Source organism: Clytia hemisphaerica, unplaced genomic scaffold (assembly GCF_902728285.1).
Source record: "Clytia hemisphaerica strain Z4C2 unplaced genomic scaffold, Clytia hemisphaerica genome assembly, whole genome shotgun sequence".
Lineage (NCBI taxonomy): Eukaryota > Metazoa > Cnidaria > Hydrozoa > Leptothecata > Clytiidae > Clytia > Clytia hemisphaerica.
The window spans coordinates 414,161-429,410 of NW_027104489.1; positions in this window are offsets into that span (position 1 = coordinate 414,161).

Here is a 15,250-nt window from a genome sequence, read left to right on the forward strand (position 1 = left end):
CCCACTTTTTAAAGTAGAAATGACGGGAACCAAACAATTTTTTGCGATTCGCCTTAGTCTCCAAAAAAGCACAATTGCATCCAGTCTTTATCAAATTTAGACAGTAGCTGTACTTTTGTAAACTTTATCAAATTCCAATAACATTATAACACCATCAATCCCACCTAGAGGCAAACAAGAAAAATATGTTTTTATTGCAAAAACTAATAAAAAGCAGCAATAAAAAGTATCAGAAAATTCAGCAACATAAACAAAAACTTGAGCAAACGGCTTTAAAGCTTCAAAAGATGTAGAAAAAGAATCCCCTTGATGAAAATCATGTGTTTGATTTGCCGAGTTAAAAAATAAATGACAGAAATTGAAGCTTGCAACAGATTTATACTGGAAATACTTTGGTACAACACTGACTTTTATAACATCTGACTATCGCTTGAGCCGCCATCTTGAAACACCACATTATGATCTGTTAAAACAACGTACGCTAAAAGTACCCAAAAAGTTAACCCGATCGGAAGAAAGTTTAGAAATCAAAGTGAGCACATTATGATCTGTAAAAACAACGTACGCTAAAAGTACCCAAAAAGTTAACCCGATCGGAAGAAAGTTTAGAAATCAAAGTGAGATCGGAAAATCGGATTTTTTTTTTGCCGTCTTATGATGATGGAAGAAAATTTTACCTATTTGAATGCTCAGCTTAGGCTGACCAAAAATCTTCGAATCAAATTGTAACTAACAAACAGTACCATCACTCTGTGTGGCGTTACAGGAAATGACACTGTTTGTAACTTTGTTTGATTGATTTTGTTGATGTGATGTGTTCAAACTGTAGAAATAAATAACAAAGGTCTATGAGTATTGTGTTTATAAAAAATAAGTCTAAGTTCAAAAATGAAAATGTCTGAATTCAATGAAAAAGTATAAGTCTGATTGAAAAATGAACAAGTATAAGTCTGATTGAAAAAGTTAAGTTCTTAAATGAAAATAAAGGCTTGAATGAAATACTGAACCTATGAATCATGTCAAGGCAAGGCCCTAATCTATCAGTGTGAACTGAAAGAACAAAACAAAATGGCTGCCTAAAAGCAAAAACAAGATGGCTGCCAAAGAACAAGAACAAGAAATGAAACCTACCAGGTAGCCAATATAGGAATGCTGTGAATGAATTGACTATTGATTGACTTGAGTTGAACATTGACACATTGAATTGAAAATTACTTAAGGTTAGAGCCTTATGAATTATGATGCCATTATGGTCAGTCAGCATGACATGACACAAAATGGTAGCTCTGAGGTGTGACTGAAGTGAGGCCTTAAAAAGACTGAGTTCACACTGTGACATGATACTGAAAATGAGGCCATGGAAACCAGGTGTGCCTAACATACTAAAATAAAATTAATGAATAAATATAGCCTAGTCTACAATCAGGGTCATAATATATTGGCACTTTTGGCTAATTTACAATTTTTCGAAAATTGAAGTTCGAGCGAGAATGTCAATTTTAGGCCCTCAACTTGATTTTAACGATTATTTCGATCTGGGAGGGATTTATGGGTTTCTAGGCTATATTTCAAGCCCTACTAGATCATTTTTGAACTTTTGGATCCTCAGATCCTAAGCTCCTAAGTCTTAAGTCTAGCGTTAAAACTCAGAGTTAAAACTCTACCCTTCGAACCTACTTTAGAGCACTTACAAATCGATTGTGGTTTCAAAACACCCCGGTGAATTTCCCTTTTGTGCCAAATATTTTGTCCCTGATTGTCTTTAAAAATTAAAAATGCCGATTTCTGCTCTGCTGGGGGTCTAAAATTAGGAGAAAACCCCAAAAATGTGAAAAATAACCCTTTTCCGACCATTTTGAGGCATTTTCATTAGGTCAAAATCAATTTTTTGTGAAATATTTAACTTTTTGAAAATGTCCAATTTACGAAAAGTCAAAAACGTGAAAATTTCAGAAATTTTGACTTTTTTCAAGTTTTAGCCCCTAAAATTGACAAAAGGCGGATTTTGAGCCCGAAAAATTGCTTGAAACTTGAAATTAGACCCCCCGCTGAGCAGAATTTGGCATTATTCAGTTTCTTAGACAATCAGGGTCATAATATATTGGCACTTTTGGCTAATTTACAATTTTTCGAAAATTGAAGTTCGAGCGAGAATGTCAATTTTAGGCCCTCAACTTGATTTTAACGATTATTTCGATCTGGGAGGGATTTATGGTTTCTAGGCTATATTTCAAGCCCTACTAGATCATTTTTGAACTTTTGGATCCTCAGATCCTAAGCTCCTAAGTCTTAAGTCTAGCGTTAAAACTCAGAGTTAAAACTCTACCCTTCGAACCTACTTTAGAGCACTTACAAATCGATTGTGGTTTCAAAACACCCCGGTGAATTTCCCTTTTGTGCCAAATATTTTGTCCCTGATTGTCTTTAAAAATTAAAAATGCCGATTTCTGCTCTGCTGGGGGTCTAAAATTAGGAGAAAACCCAAAAATGTGAAAATAACCCTTTTCCGACCATTTTGAGGCATTTTCATTAGGTCAAAATCAATTTTTTGTGAAATATTTAACTTTTTGAAAATGTCCAATTTACGAAAAGTCAAAACGTGAAAATTTCAGAAAATTTTGACTTTTTTTCAAGTTTTAGCCCCTAAAATTGACAAAAGGCGGATTTTGAGCCCGAAAAATTGCTTGAAACTTGAAATTAGACCCCCCGCTGAGCAGAATTTGGCATTTTTCAGTTTCTTAGACAATCAGGGTCATAATATATTGGCACTTTTGGCTAATTTACAATTTTTCGAAAATTGAAGTTCGAGCGAGAATGTCAATTTTAGGCCCTCAACTTGATTTTAACGATTATTTCGATCTGGGAGGGATTTATGGGTTTCTAGGCTATATTTCAAGCCCTACTAGATCATTTTTGAACTTTTGGATCCTCAGATCCTAAGCTCCTAAGTCTTAAGTCTAGCGTTAAAACTCAGAGTTAAAACTCTACCCTTCGAACCTACTTTAGAGCACTTACAAATCGATTGTGGTTTCAAAACACCCCGGTGAATTTCCCTTTTGTGCCAAATATTTTGTCCCTGATTGTCTTTAAAAAATTAAAAATGCCGATTTCTGCTCTGCTGGGGGTCTAAAATTAGGAGAAAACCCAAAAATGTGAAAAATACCCTTTTCCGACCATTTTGAGGCATTTTCATTAGGTCAAAATCAATTTTTGTGAAATATTTAACTTTTTGAAAATGTCCAATTTACGAAAAGTCAAAAACGTGAAAATTTCAGAAAATTTTGACTTTTTTTCAAGTTTTAGCCCCTAAAATTGACAAAAGGCGGATTTTGAGCCCGAAAAATTGCTTGAAACTTGAAATTAGACCCCCCGCTGAGCAGAATTTGGCATTTTTCAGTTTCTTAGACAATCAGGGTCATAATATATTGGCACTTTTGGCTAATTTACAATTTTTCGAAAATTGAAGTTCGAGCGAGAATGTCAATTTTAGGCCCTCAACTTGATTTTAACGATTATTTCGATCTGGGAGGGATTTATGGGTTTCTAGGCTATATTTCAAGCCCTACTAGATCATTTTTGAACTTTTGGATCCTCAGATCCTAAGCTCCTAAGTCTTAAGTCTAGCGTTAAAACTCAGAGTTAAAACTCTACCCTTCGAACCTACTTTAGAGCACTTACAAATCGATTGTGGTTTCAAAACACCCCGGTGAATTTCCCTTTTGTGCCAAATATTTGTCCCTGATTGTCTTTAAAAATTAAAAATGCCGATTTCTGCTCTGCTGGGGGTCTAAAATTAGGAGAAAACCCCAAAAATGTGAAAAATAACCCTTTTCCGACCATTTTGAGGCATTTTCATTAGGTCAAAATCAATTTTTTGTGAAATATTTAACTTTTTGAAAAGGTCCAATTTACGAAAAGTCAAAAACGTGAAATTTCAGAAAATTTTGACTTTTTTTCAAGTTTTAGCCCCTAAAATTGACAAAAGGCGGATTTTGAGCCCGAAAAATTGCTTGAAACTTGAAATTAGACCCCCGCTGAGCAGAATTTGGCATTTTCAGTTTCTTAGACAATCAGGGTCATAATATATTGGCACTTTTGGCTAATTTACAATTTTTCGAAAATTGAAGTTCGAGCGAGAATGTCAATTTTAGGCCCTCAACTTGATTTCATCGATTATTTCGATCTGGGAGGGATTTATGGGTTTCTAGGCTATATTTCAAGCCCTACTAGACCATTTTTGAACTTTTGGATCCTCAGATCCTAAGGTCCTAAGTCTTAAGTCTAGCGTTAAAACTCAGAGTTAAAACTCTACCCTTCGAACCTACTTTAGAGCACTTACAAATCGATTGTGGTTTCAAAACACCCCGGTGAATTTCCCTTTTGTGCCAAATATTTTGTCCCTGATTGTCTTTGAAAATTAAAAATGCCGATTTCTGCTCTGCTGGGGGTCTAAAATTAGGAGAAAACCGCAAAAATGTGAAAAATAACCCTTTTCCGACCATTTTGAGGCATTTTCATTAGGTCAAAATCAATTTTTTGTGAAATATTTAACTTTTTGAAAATGTCCAATTTACGAAAAGTCAAAAACGTGAAAATTTCAGAAAATTTTGACTTTTTTTCAAGTTTTAGCCCCTAAAATTGACAAAAGGCGGATTTTGAGCCCGAAAAATTGCTTGAAACTTGAAATTAGACCCCCCGCTGAGCAGAATTTGGCATTATTCAGTTTCTTAGACAATCAGGGTCATAATATATTGGCACTTTTGGCTAATTTACAATTTTTCGAAAATTGAAGTTCGAGCGAGAATGTCAATTTTAGGCCCTCAACTTGATTTTAACGATTATTTCGATCTGGGAGGGATTTATGGGTTTCTAGGCTATATTTCAAGCCCTACTAGACATTTTTGAACTTTTGGATCCTCAGATCCTAAGGTCCTAAGTCTTAAGTCTAGCGTTAAAACTCAGAGTTAAAACTCTACCCTTCGAACCTACTTTAGAGCACTTACAAATCGATTGTGGTTTCAAAAACACCCCGGTGAATTTCCCTTTGTGCCAAATATTTTGTCCCTGATTGTCTTTAAAAATTAAAAATGCCGATTTCTGCTCTGCTGGGGGTCTAAAATTAGGAGAAAACCCCAAAAATGTGAAAAATAACCCTTTTCCGACCATTTTGAGGCATTTTCATTAGGTCAAAATCAATTTTTTGTGAAATATTTAACTTTTTGAAAAGGTCCAATTTACGAAAAGTCAAAAACGTGAAAATTTCAGAAAATTTTGACTTTTTTTCAAGTTTTAGCCCCTAAAATTGACAAAAGGCGGATTTTGAGCCCGAAAAATTGCTTGAAACTTGAAATTAGACCCCCCGCTGAGCAGAATTTGGCATTATTCAGTTTCTTAGACAATCAGGGTCATAATATATTGGCACTTTTGGCTAATTTACAATTTTTCGAAAATTGAAGTTCGAGCGAGAATGTCAATTTTTAGGCCTTCAACTTGATTTCATCGATTATTTCGATCTGGGAGGGATTTATGGGTTTCTAGGCTATATTTCAAGCCCTACTAGACCATTTTTGAACTTTTGGATCCTCAGATCCTAAGCTCCTAAGTCTTAAGTCTAGCGTTAAAACTCAGAGTTAAAACTCTACCCTTCGAACCTACTTTAGAGCACTTACAAATCGATTGTGGTTTCAAAACACCCCGGTGAATTTCCCTTTTGTGCCAAATATTTTGTCCCTGATTGTCTTTAAAAATTAAAAATGCCGATTTCTGCTCTGCTGGGGGTCTAAAATTAGGAGAAAACCCCAAAAATGTGAAAAATAACCTTTTCCGACCATTTTGAGGCATTTTCATTAGGTCAAAATCAATTTTTTGTGAAATATTTAACTTTTTGAAAAGGTCCAATTTACGAAAAGTCAAAAACGTGAAAATTTCAGAAAATTTTGACTTTTTTTCAAGTTTTAGCCCCTAAAATTGACAAAAGGCGGATTTTGAGCCCGAAAAAATTGCTTGAAACTTGAAATTAGACCCCCCGCTGAGCAGAATTTGGCATTTTTCAGTTTCTTAGACAATCAGGGTCATAATATATTGGCACTTTTGGCTAATTTACAATTTTTCGAAAATTGAAGTTCGAGCGAGAATGTCAATTTTAGGCCCTCAACTTGATTTTAACGATTATTTCGATCTGGGAGGGATTTATGGGTTTCTAGGCTATATTTCAAGCCCTACTAGATCATTTTTGAACTTTTGGATCCTCAGATCCTAAGCTCCTAAGTCTTAAGTCTAGCGTTAAAACTCAGAGTTAAAACTCTACCCTTCGAACCTACTTTAGAGCACTTACAAATCGATTGTGGTTTCAAAACACCCCGGTGAATTTCCCTTTTGTGCCAAATATTTTGTCCCTGATTGTCTTTAAAAATTAAAAATGCCGATTTCTGCTCTGCTGGGGGTCTAAAATTAGGAGAAAACCCCAAAAATGTGAAAAATAACCCTTTTCCGACCATTTTGAGGCATTTTCATTAGGTCAAAATCAATTTTTTGTGAAATATTTAACTTTTTGAAAATGTCCAATTTACGAAAAGTCAAAAACGTGAAAATTTCAGAAAATTTTGACTTTTTTTCAAGTTTTAGCCCCTAAAATTGACAAAAGGCGGATTTTGAGCCCGAAAAATTGCTTGAAACTTGAAATTAGACCCCCCGCTGAGCAGAATTTGGCATTATTTCAGTTTCTTAGACAATCAGGGTCATAATATATTGGCACTTTTGGCTAATTTACAATTTTTCGAAAATTGAAGTTCGAGCGAGAATGTCAATTTTAGGCCCTCAACTTGATTTTAACGATTATTTCGATCTGGGAGGGATTTATGGGTTTCTAGGCTATATTTCAAGCCCTACTAGATCATTTTTGAACTTTTGGATCCTCAGATCCTAAGCTCCTAAGTCTTAAGTCTAGCGTTAAAACTCAGAGTTAAAACTCTACCCTTCGAACCTACTTTAGAGCACTTACAAATCGATTGTGGTTTCAAAACACCCCGGTGAATTTCCCTTTTGTGCCAAATATTTTGTCCCTGATTGTAGCTAGCCTAGACTAATGGCACACAAATGAGATAAAGTTACAGTAAGTATATGATAAATAAACACTATTTCCAAGGTGCAACAAATTTTGTTTCATGATTTATAAATTAAATTTTGTACTTTTTATTTTTGTTTTAGAAATATATTTTGATAAAAGTCACTTTACATTCCCCACCAAAAAGGGAAAAATTTAATTGACAAATTTCATGTCCACATTCTTAGCCATTTCGCCAAGCTCGACCATAAAATCACATTCATCAATAGGGTGAATAATAACAAGACCACGTACTGAACGATTCGTTTCTCGCATGATATCCTCGTTTTCGTTTCTGTATTGAATAACTGCTTTTCTCGGAAGCATGTCATCACCGAACTCCAGGCTTTTGATGATTCCATAGGTATATTGATTCGTTAACGTTGACTCTCGTTTGGTGAAAATTACAACATCACCGATATTGATTTTATCACTGTTGAACCATTTTGACTGTTTCATAAGTTTGGGCACATGAACTAGCAACCAAACTTCGAACCATGAGTTGTAGATTTTTTGATTTTCCTTCATTATTCTGGTTGGGTTGTCGCAGAAAATGGTGTTGTCAGGGCATCGTTCGTTATTACGACCCAACAAGAGACGATTCGGGGTGATCAAATCTAGACATTCGAAATCTCCTGTAATGTCACCGATGGCAATAGGAAGATTATTGATTTGATTTGCGATACTTGAGCTGAGTGTTTCCCATTGTAGTATAGATAGGCGATGATTTTGAAGGCTCTTCTCAATTGATTGATTGACCTCCTTGATTTTACGTTCAACCTTTCCGTGCATGTTGTGTCCTTGAACAGGGCATGCATCAAAATCAATGTGTAGGTTCTGCATCAACTTGGATCTCAGGTCATGGAGATCGATACGCATCTCCTTGCATCCCTTCAGAAGTTGGCTACCCTCATCGCACAATAGGCGTTTTGGATAGCCATGGTCGCATGAAAATCTTGTGAATGCTTGTATGAAAGAGATGGTTGAATAATCGTCCATGACTTTTATTTTGATTGCAGATGTAGCACAACAGCAAAATACTATAAGCCATATTTTGACGGTAGTACGTTTGTGACTTGGTGAAAATGACTGATACGGTCCAGACAGATCTAACTGTGTGTAGTAAAATGAGGGAGCAATGGTTAGATTGAAGGATGATACTGGTCCCATCGCCATCTCCACAGTGCGTTTAGCGAGGTATCGACATCTATGGCAATTTCTCTTGATGTGTTTGATGAGCAATCTCCCTTCGATGACATGAACTTTCTTCAGAATATACCGATGGGTTGTTTCGATGCCAGAATGCTTGACGGTGGAATGATTCCAGTGGATAGCCATTGAGATGCTATACGCAATTGGTGAATATCTTTCCAGCAATGGTACACAAAATGAATCGGTTGATAGATCCTTCATAATATCTGTGAATGCTCCAACAATCGATACGCCTTTGCTTGGAAGAATTCTGCCTGTGTAGATTAAGATGCCATTTTTGTCGGTTGAAATCTTCTCATACTTTGATTTGGAAGTGAAATGACGTACTTCATCTGATCCCTTTCTGTAGTAGTACATCTCAGCATCTGTGATTTCTTCATTGGTCAGAATAATGCTGTTCTTCTGTGATGATACATTCTGTGATGATACAATCTCTGATTTGTCTCGAGCTCGCTTGACAAAATTTCTTACAAAACGGATAACGTAAGCCATGATTCTGATAACAACTGTAAATTTGTGTTTCATTGGATCCAGAAGGTACATGGAATATTCATACCGTTTCTTCATTTCATTGAGAATGCTTTCGGATGTGAAGGAGACATAATGGAATGACTTCTCCTTTTGAACTTCTGATTGTTGCTGGGCTGTTAGCTTCAACTGGTCAGCAGATTGTGTTGGAAATTGAGATGATGGCAACTGCATCCATGGTAATCCATTGATCCAATTTGAAGATTGGTCAACATCCTTGATTTGAGCTCCTGGTCTTGTACCAAGATCAGCAATGTTGTCGTTCGATTGAATGTAGGCCCACTGGTCCTTTGATGAAAAACGATTGATTTCAATGACACGGTTCCGGACCCATTCCTTCAATGGCTTTTGATCGTTACTGATCCAATGTAATGCGATTTGACTGTCTGTAAACTTCTTGGATGATACAACAAGTCCTTTGAATGATCTTTTGACGATTTCACTTGTGTATGCATTCAATAACGCAGCATACAACTCAGCTCTTGGTAATGATGTCTTTTGAACAGTTCTTGTGCGTGAGAAGACAAGTTGACAGGAATGAGAGCCATCTTTGAGACGGAATCGTGCATAGATACTAACACATACCAAGCTTTGACTTGCATCCCCAAAATCCAGAGTTTCGATTTGCATATCGACAGCATCCTTGGGTACGATTGATCGTTTGAAGCGGATGGATCCAATTTCTTGCATTGTTTCAAAATGATTGAGCCATACTTGTCGCAGCTCGTTGGGCAGGACATCATCCCATTGAAGTTGTCGTAGGTTTAGTTGTTGGAGGTCTAACTTCATTGCAGCCACAAGAGGTGCAATCTTGCCAGTGAGGTCGTAGATCTCTGCAACCTTTGAGATACATTGACGACGTGTGAGTTTTTCAGGAATGATATTCAATCGATCTTGATTCTTCTTGCCTCTTGTCTTTTTGGAGAAGTTCAGTTCAGAAATGTTAAGTGATACCTCATCTGTCTTTGGATACCATTTCAATCCTCCAACGATAATTGATTCACCATCATCAGTGAGGTCTGGTAGCGGATCTTCGCCAGTGAAAGTGACTCCTTTGAGACGGAAGCCTCCATGACCGATGACATATTCAAATTCATCTGCACGCTGATGGGCGATCTTGATTGATTCTTCTCCTGTTAGACAATCATCGACATAAACATCTTCATTGACGATGCGATAAACTTCAGGATATTGATCTTGAAATAAGTAGGCAATCTGACGAAGTCCTCGCTCCGCCTGATTTCCGCTGGATCTGATTCCATAGATTAGTGTTTTGATCACTTTTTCCATTGGTGTCTTTGATGAGTCAAGTTCTGGGTGCCAAATATAACGCTGATAGCACCAATGGTCTGGGTTGAGGTGGATAGTGTTGTACATCTTGCATACATCGGTATGTATGCCAATTCTATGAGTTGACCAGCGTAGCAGTACTTCTTGCAGCTTGTTTAGATTGTTGCTTCCTTTGGCAAGGCAGTCGTTTAAGCTGTAACCAGATGCGGTAGGGAAGGAAGCATCAAATACAATACGACATGGTGTGCTGAGCGAAGTTGATTTCCAAACTGCACGCCATGGGATGAAGTTTTGAGTTGAGTTTGCGTGAAGTGATTGACGGATGTCTTCTGATAAGTTGCTGACATAATCCACAAAGCCCATGCTCTGTAGCTTTGCTTCAGACTTCAGGATATCTTCCTTGTCTTTAGAGTTGCGATCAAGTTTCCTCAGCTGCTGGTAGTAGATCTTCTGTGCGATTGATTTGTTTGGGGTGAGCTTGACATCAGCCTCTTCGATGAATGGCAGTTTTGCTGTGATGGTCTGATTGTTGGTATCAATTGTGATGGAAGAATTGATGATTTCTTGTTCTATCTCCTCCCTGATGCTGATTGCTTCTTGATGGCTTGATTGCTTGCAGTCCTTGCAGCTTCTACAATTGACACAACGATAGGTTATTTCTGAGCCAACTGATTCTGATGTGTCAAAATGCTTTCCTGGATGAGAAGGCAGGACAGATAATGATACGTCAGGATCAAAATTTGAACCAGAGTTGTACAATCGGAGTTGGCTGGTGAAGAATGCTGAAGCTCCTGGTTTGTCAGCAAAGAAACACCGATGGATGCTGGTAAAGATAGGATGCGGACCTCCTATCACTCCTCTACCACCGTTGACGTTCTTGAATGGAGATTCGTAAATTGCTAAGCCAGAATGAAGTTGATGTATCATCTTAGGGTGATAACGTAAATAACGCATACCGATCATGAGGTGCACTTCTCCTCCAACTACTGATGATGGGATGGGAAGTGTCTTTGAATCTCGACCAGAGGTTTGATATGATCTTTGGATGTCTTGAAATGGTTCATCGAGTGTGTAGTGTGGGAAGACAGCAGTGATTTCTTCCATACATGTGCCAGACATTGATGCCATTTGACCATTGTGCATGGGTATCTTGACATTGTACGTACCATAGGTTGAGTGAGTTGTGGTGTTACCAACACCACTGATTTCGATGGATCGAGATGATTCTTGAATAGCCAACGGTCCGAGGGATTTCACTGCTGAGTGCTTGACAATGAAATCAAAGCAGCCATTGTCGAAGAAGATTGTATATTGACGATTGTTGATCAGGATTGATTGAAATAAGAAGATACCTTGAGGAACGTCAACATCATTTATTGGGTTTGATTTGAAGCAGGCATTCATGAATGACAGGCTGATCTCCTTGGCAAATGTTGGTAGCCGCAGACTTCTAGTGCAACGTTCCTTGTACTTCTGCAAAACATCTTTGTTGGCTTGAGTGTCCTTATGTTCTTCGCATACAAGAACATGTCTTCTTGGGATGTCATTGTCGTGGGATTGATGTGGACAAACAAAATCGTGTTGGCAGCGTCCCTCTTTGTGTTTGCCAGTTGATATGTCAGCCCCTGGATAGAGGCATTGGAAGCAGTAGCCTTTCCCTTTGAGTAGTGAAAGACGTTTGGCTGGTGTCAGTTCCACGAATTGCTTGCAGGTGTGGTACTGGATGAGTCGAGTTCCTTTTGGTCCAGATGTTGATATGTGATCTGTTGATCCATCGGCTGAGTTGCAGATGGTGCATGTTGTGATTGATGGTGATGGCGGGTTGGAATTGTATCCTCCTCGTCGATTTGTTTTGGATGAATCTTGCTTAGACTTTGATTGGTCTGATGGTGGTCTTTTTGACGAGGATTCTGATGGACCCATGATGATCACCTTTTGTTGTTGTAGCTTCAGTTCTTTCTCTAGGAATTCGACCAATCTCTTCCATATGACGTGAGGTGAGGTGCTTTCATCCATTGTTGATAACCATCTTGATAGGCGAGAATCTCCGAGCAGTGCGTAGATGCGTTGAATACCGTCCCCATAGTAGAGGTATTCCTGGATGTTGTGAGTATCCGCGATGAGAATGAGATCTTTGATGAGGTTGATGACTTTGCTCAATGCGAACGCAATATTGTCTGCGCCCTTGATCTTTGAAATATTGTCGATGGTGTTGAGTTGATTCAACTTCCTAGTCAGTAGATGTTTAACGTCTCCGTAGGCAAATTGAAGTTGTCCCCAGATACTCTCGATATCGGTAAGACTTTTGACCATGCTCAGAGCAGGGTCTTTGAGATAGTTGTTTTTGAGCAAGTCAGGTAGCAAATGTCGAGGTGTAGATCTCTCATGAAGCTTAACAAAGTTTGATTTGAACGTATAAAAATCGATACTGGAATCACTTGAGCCGGAAAATTTTTCGAGGCGAATGTTCAGTTTTGATTCAGTAAAAGACTTGACTTTGTAGACGTCACGGTCTTTCACAAGTTTGAGAAGTTGAGTGGTGTAGCTTGACTTGGATTTCAGCAATGAATCGTATTGTTCACCAAGGTCCTTAATTTCAGTTACGTCCTTGGTTTCTGAGACTGGTGTTTGAAGAATAGATTCATACCTCTCTGCAGCTTTGTCGACTTTCTCAGCTTTTGATGATAGTTCAGCTTTTAACTGGATAAGTTCATTGTCAGTTAAATCATTAAAGGTAATATCAAAAAGTTCATTTATAGTTCTTTTCAACTCACTGATTTCAAAACGTCTGGATTGCTCCTTGAAATTGGTGACGTCCAGAGTGGGTTGAATTGATTTGATATCTGGTTTGAGGTTCTTTGAATCCTTGAAGTATTCCTTGATTGCAAGTAGGGTGGCATTAATCTCATGTAATAATTCAGGGTTGCTTTTGGCTTTCTTCAAGATCCCATCAAGACGGTATAATTTATTTCGTAGGGCTTGAAGTCGCTGGATGGTGACTGAGATGTGATCTGCATTTTCGGCAATGATGGGATTTTCATCGATCAGGTCAAGTGCTTCATGCATTAAAACGTGTGCATCTAGTTCTGTATCTTCTATGGAACGAGACGATTGATTAATTGATTGAGAACTTGTGTTTGGGTTAGACGACTCATCGGGTTGAGACATTTCGTCGTTTGAAGTTGGCGTCAAATAGACTCTTTGACCGGTTGAGTTGAGTTGTGAGTAGTCAATGCGCTTGATAGTGCGTCTTGACCGGTTGGTTGACATGTAAATCGTTGAAACGTTGGTAACTGTTCAATGCGTTCTGTTTGAATGTGGCGTTACAGGAAATGACACTGTTTGTAACTTTGTTTGATTGATTTTGTTGATGTGATGTGTTCAAACTGTAGAAATAAATAACAAAGGTCTATGAGTATTGTGTTTATAAAAAATAAGTCTAAGTTCAAAAATGAAAATGTCTGAATTCAATGAAAAAGTATAAGTCTGATTGAAAAATGAACAAGTATAAGTCTGATTGAAAAAGTTAAGTTCTTAAATGAAAATAAAGGCTTGAATGAAATACTGAACCTATGAATCATGTCAAGGCAAGGCCCTAATCTATCAGTGTGAACTGAAAGAACAAAACAAAATGGCTGCCTAAAAGCAAAAACAAGATGGCTGCCAAAGAACAAGAACAAGAAATGAAACCTACCAGGTAGCCAATATAGGAATGCTGTGAATGAATTGACTATTGATTGACTTGAGTTGAACATTGACACATTGAATTGAAAATTACTTAAGGTTAGAGCCTTATGAATTATGATGCCATTATGGTCAGTCAGCATGACATGACACAAAATGGTAGCTCTGAGGTGTGACTGAAGTGAGGCCTTAAATAGACTGAGTTCACACTGTGACATGATACTGAAAATGAGGCCATGGAAACCAGGTGTGCCTAACATACTAAAATAAAATTAATGAATAAATATAGCCTAGTCTAGCTAGCCTAGACTAATGGCACACAAATGAGATAAAGTTACAGTAAGTATATGATAAATAAACACTATTTCCAAGGTGCAACAAATTTTTGTTTCATGATTTATAAATTAAATTTTGTACTTTTTATTTTTGTTTTAGAAATATATTTTGATAAAAGTCACTTTACACTCTGATACAAGAGTATGGGGAGATATGTTGGAAATAAACCTTATCGGAGTTTTTTATTTTTCTAAAATAGCAATGCATTGTGAGATTGTTTCGAGTGTATTACAATAGAAATCTCTTAGGAATTCCTCGAGGGAATTCTATTGTAATACACTCGAAACAATCCCACAATGCATCGCTTTTTTAGAAAAATCAAAAACTCCAATAAGGTCTATTGAATGTGGTGTGGTGATGGTACTCATATGTTCAGTACCTGCGAGAACGCAAGGTTCTCCCGTAATGTGCGAGTATCATCATCGATACAACAGCACGATTCTGATGTGTCGCGAGCACAGAGTACACAATATCTGGTGGTAAGTGCTGTGATTTCCCTATCTAGGGGTAGGAAACTCTATCCCGGGAGATAGGGCTCGGTCCGATGTAGCATGGGAATCCATGCTATGATTTCTTCGTTGATAATACTGATGGCGAAATGAATAGCATAATTTGGGCTGCCAATTTGACAGTTGATGAATTAGCCAATGAAAGTTTGTTTTTAGTTTCTATGCTCAAACTGCTATGTGAGTACTGCGCTTTTTCAACTGTAAAAAATGCGACCTTATATGAGTCCAATATCGGACTCACAGCTCGAACTTGTCTGTACACAAACCCGATTCTACGGCTAATTTCAAAATTCATTCCCGCTACGATAATCGTGAGATACACTCTGGTACAGAGATACACTCTGGTACAGAGATACACTCTGGTACAGAGTAAGCTCTGGTACAGAGATACACTCTGGTACAGAGATACACTCTGGTACAGAGATACACTCTGGTACAGAGATACACTCTGGTACAGAGTAAGCTCTGGTACAGAGATACACTCTGGTACAGAGATACACTCTGGTACAGAGATACACTCTGGTACAGAGATACACTCTGGTACAGAGATACACTCTGGTACAGAGATACACTCTGGTACAGAGATACA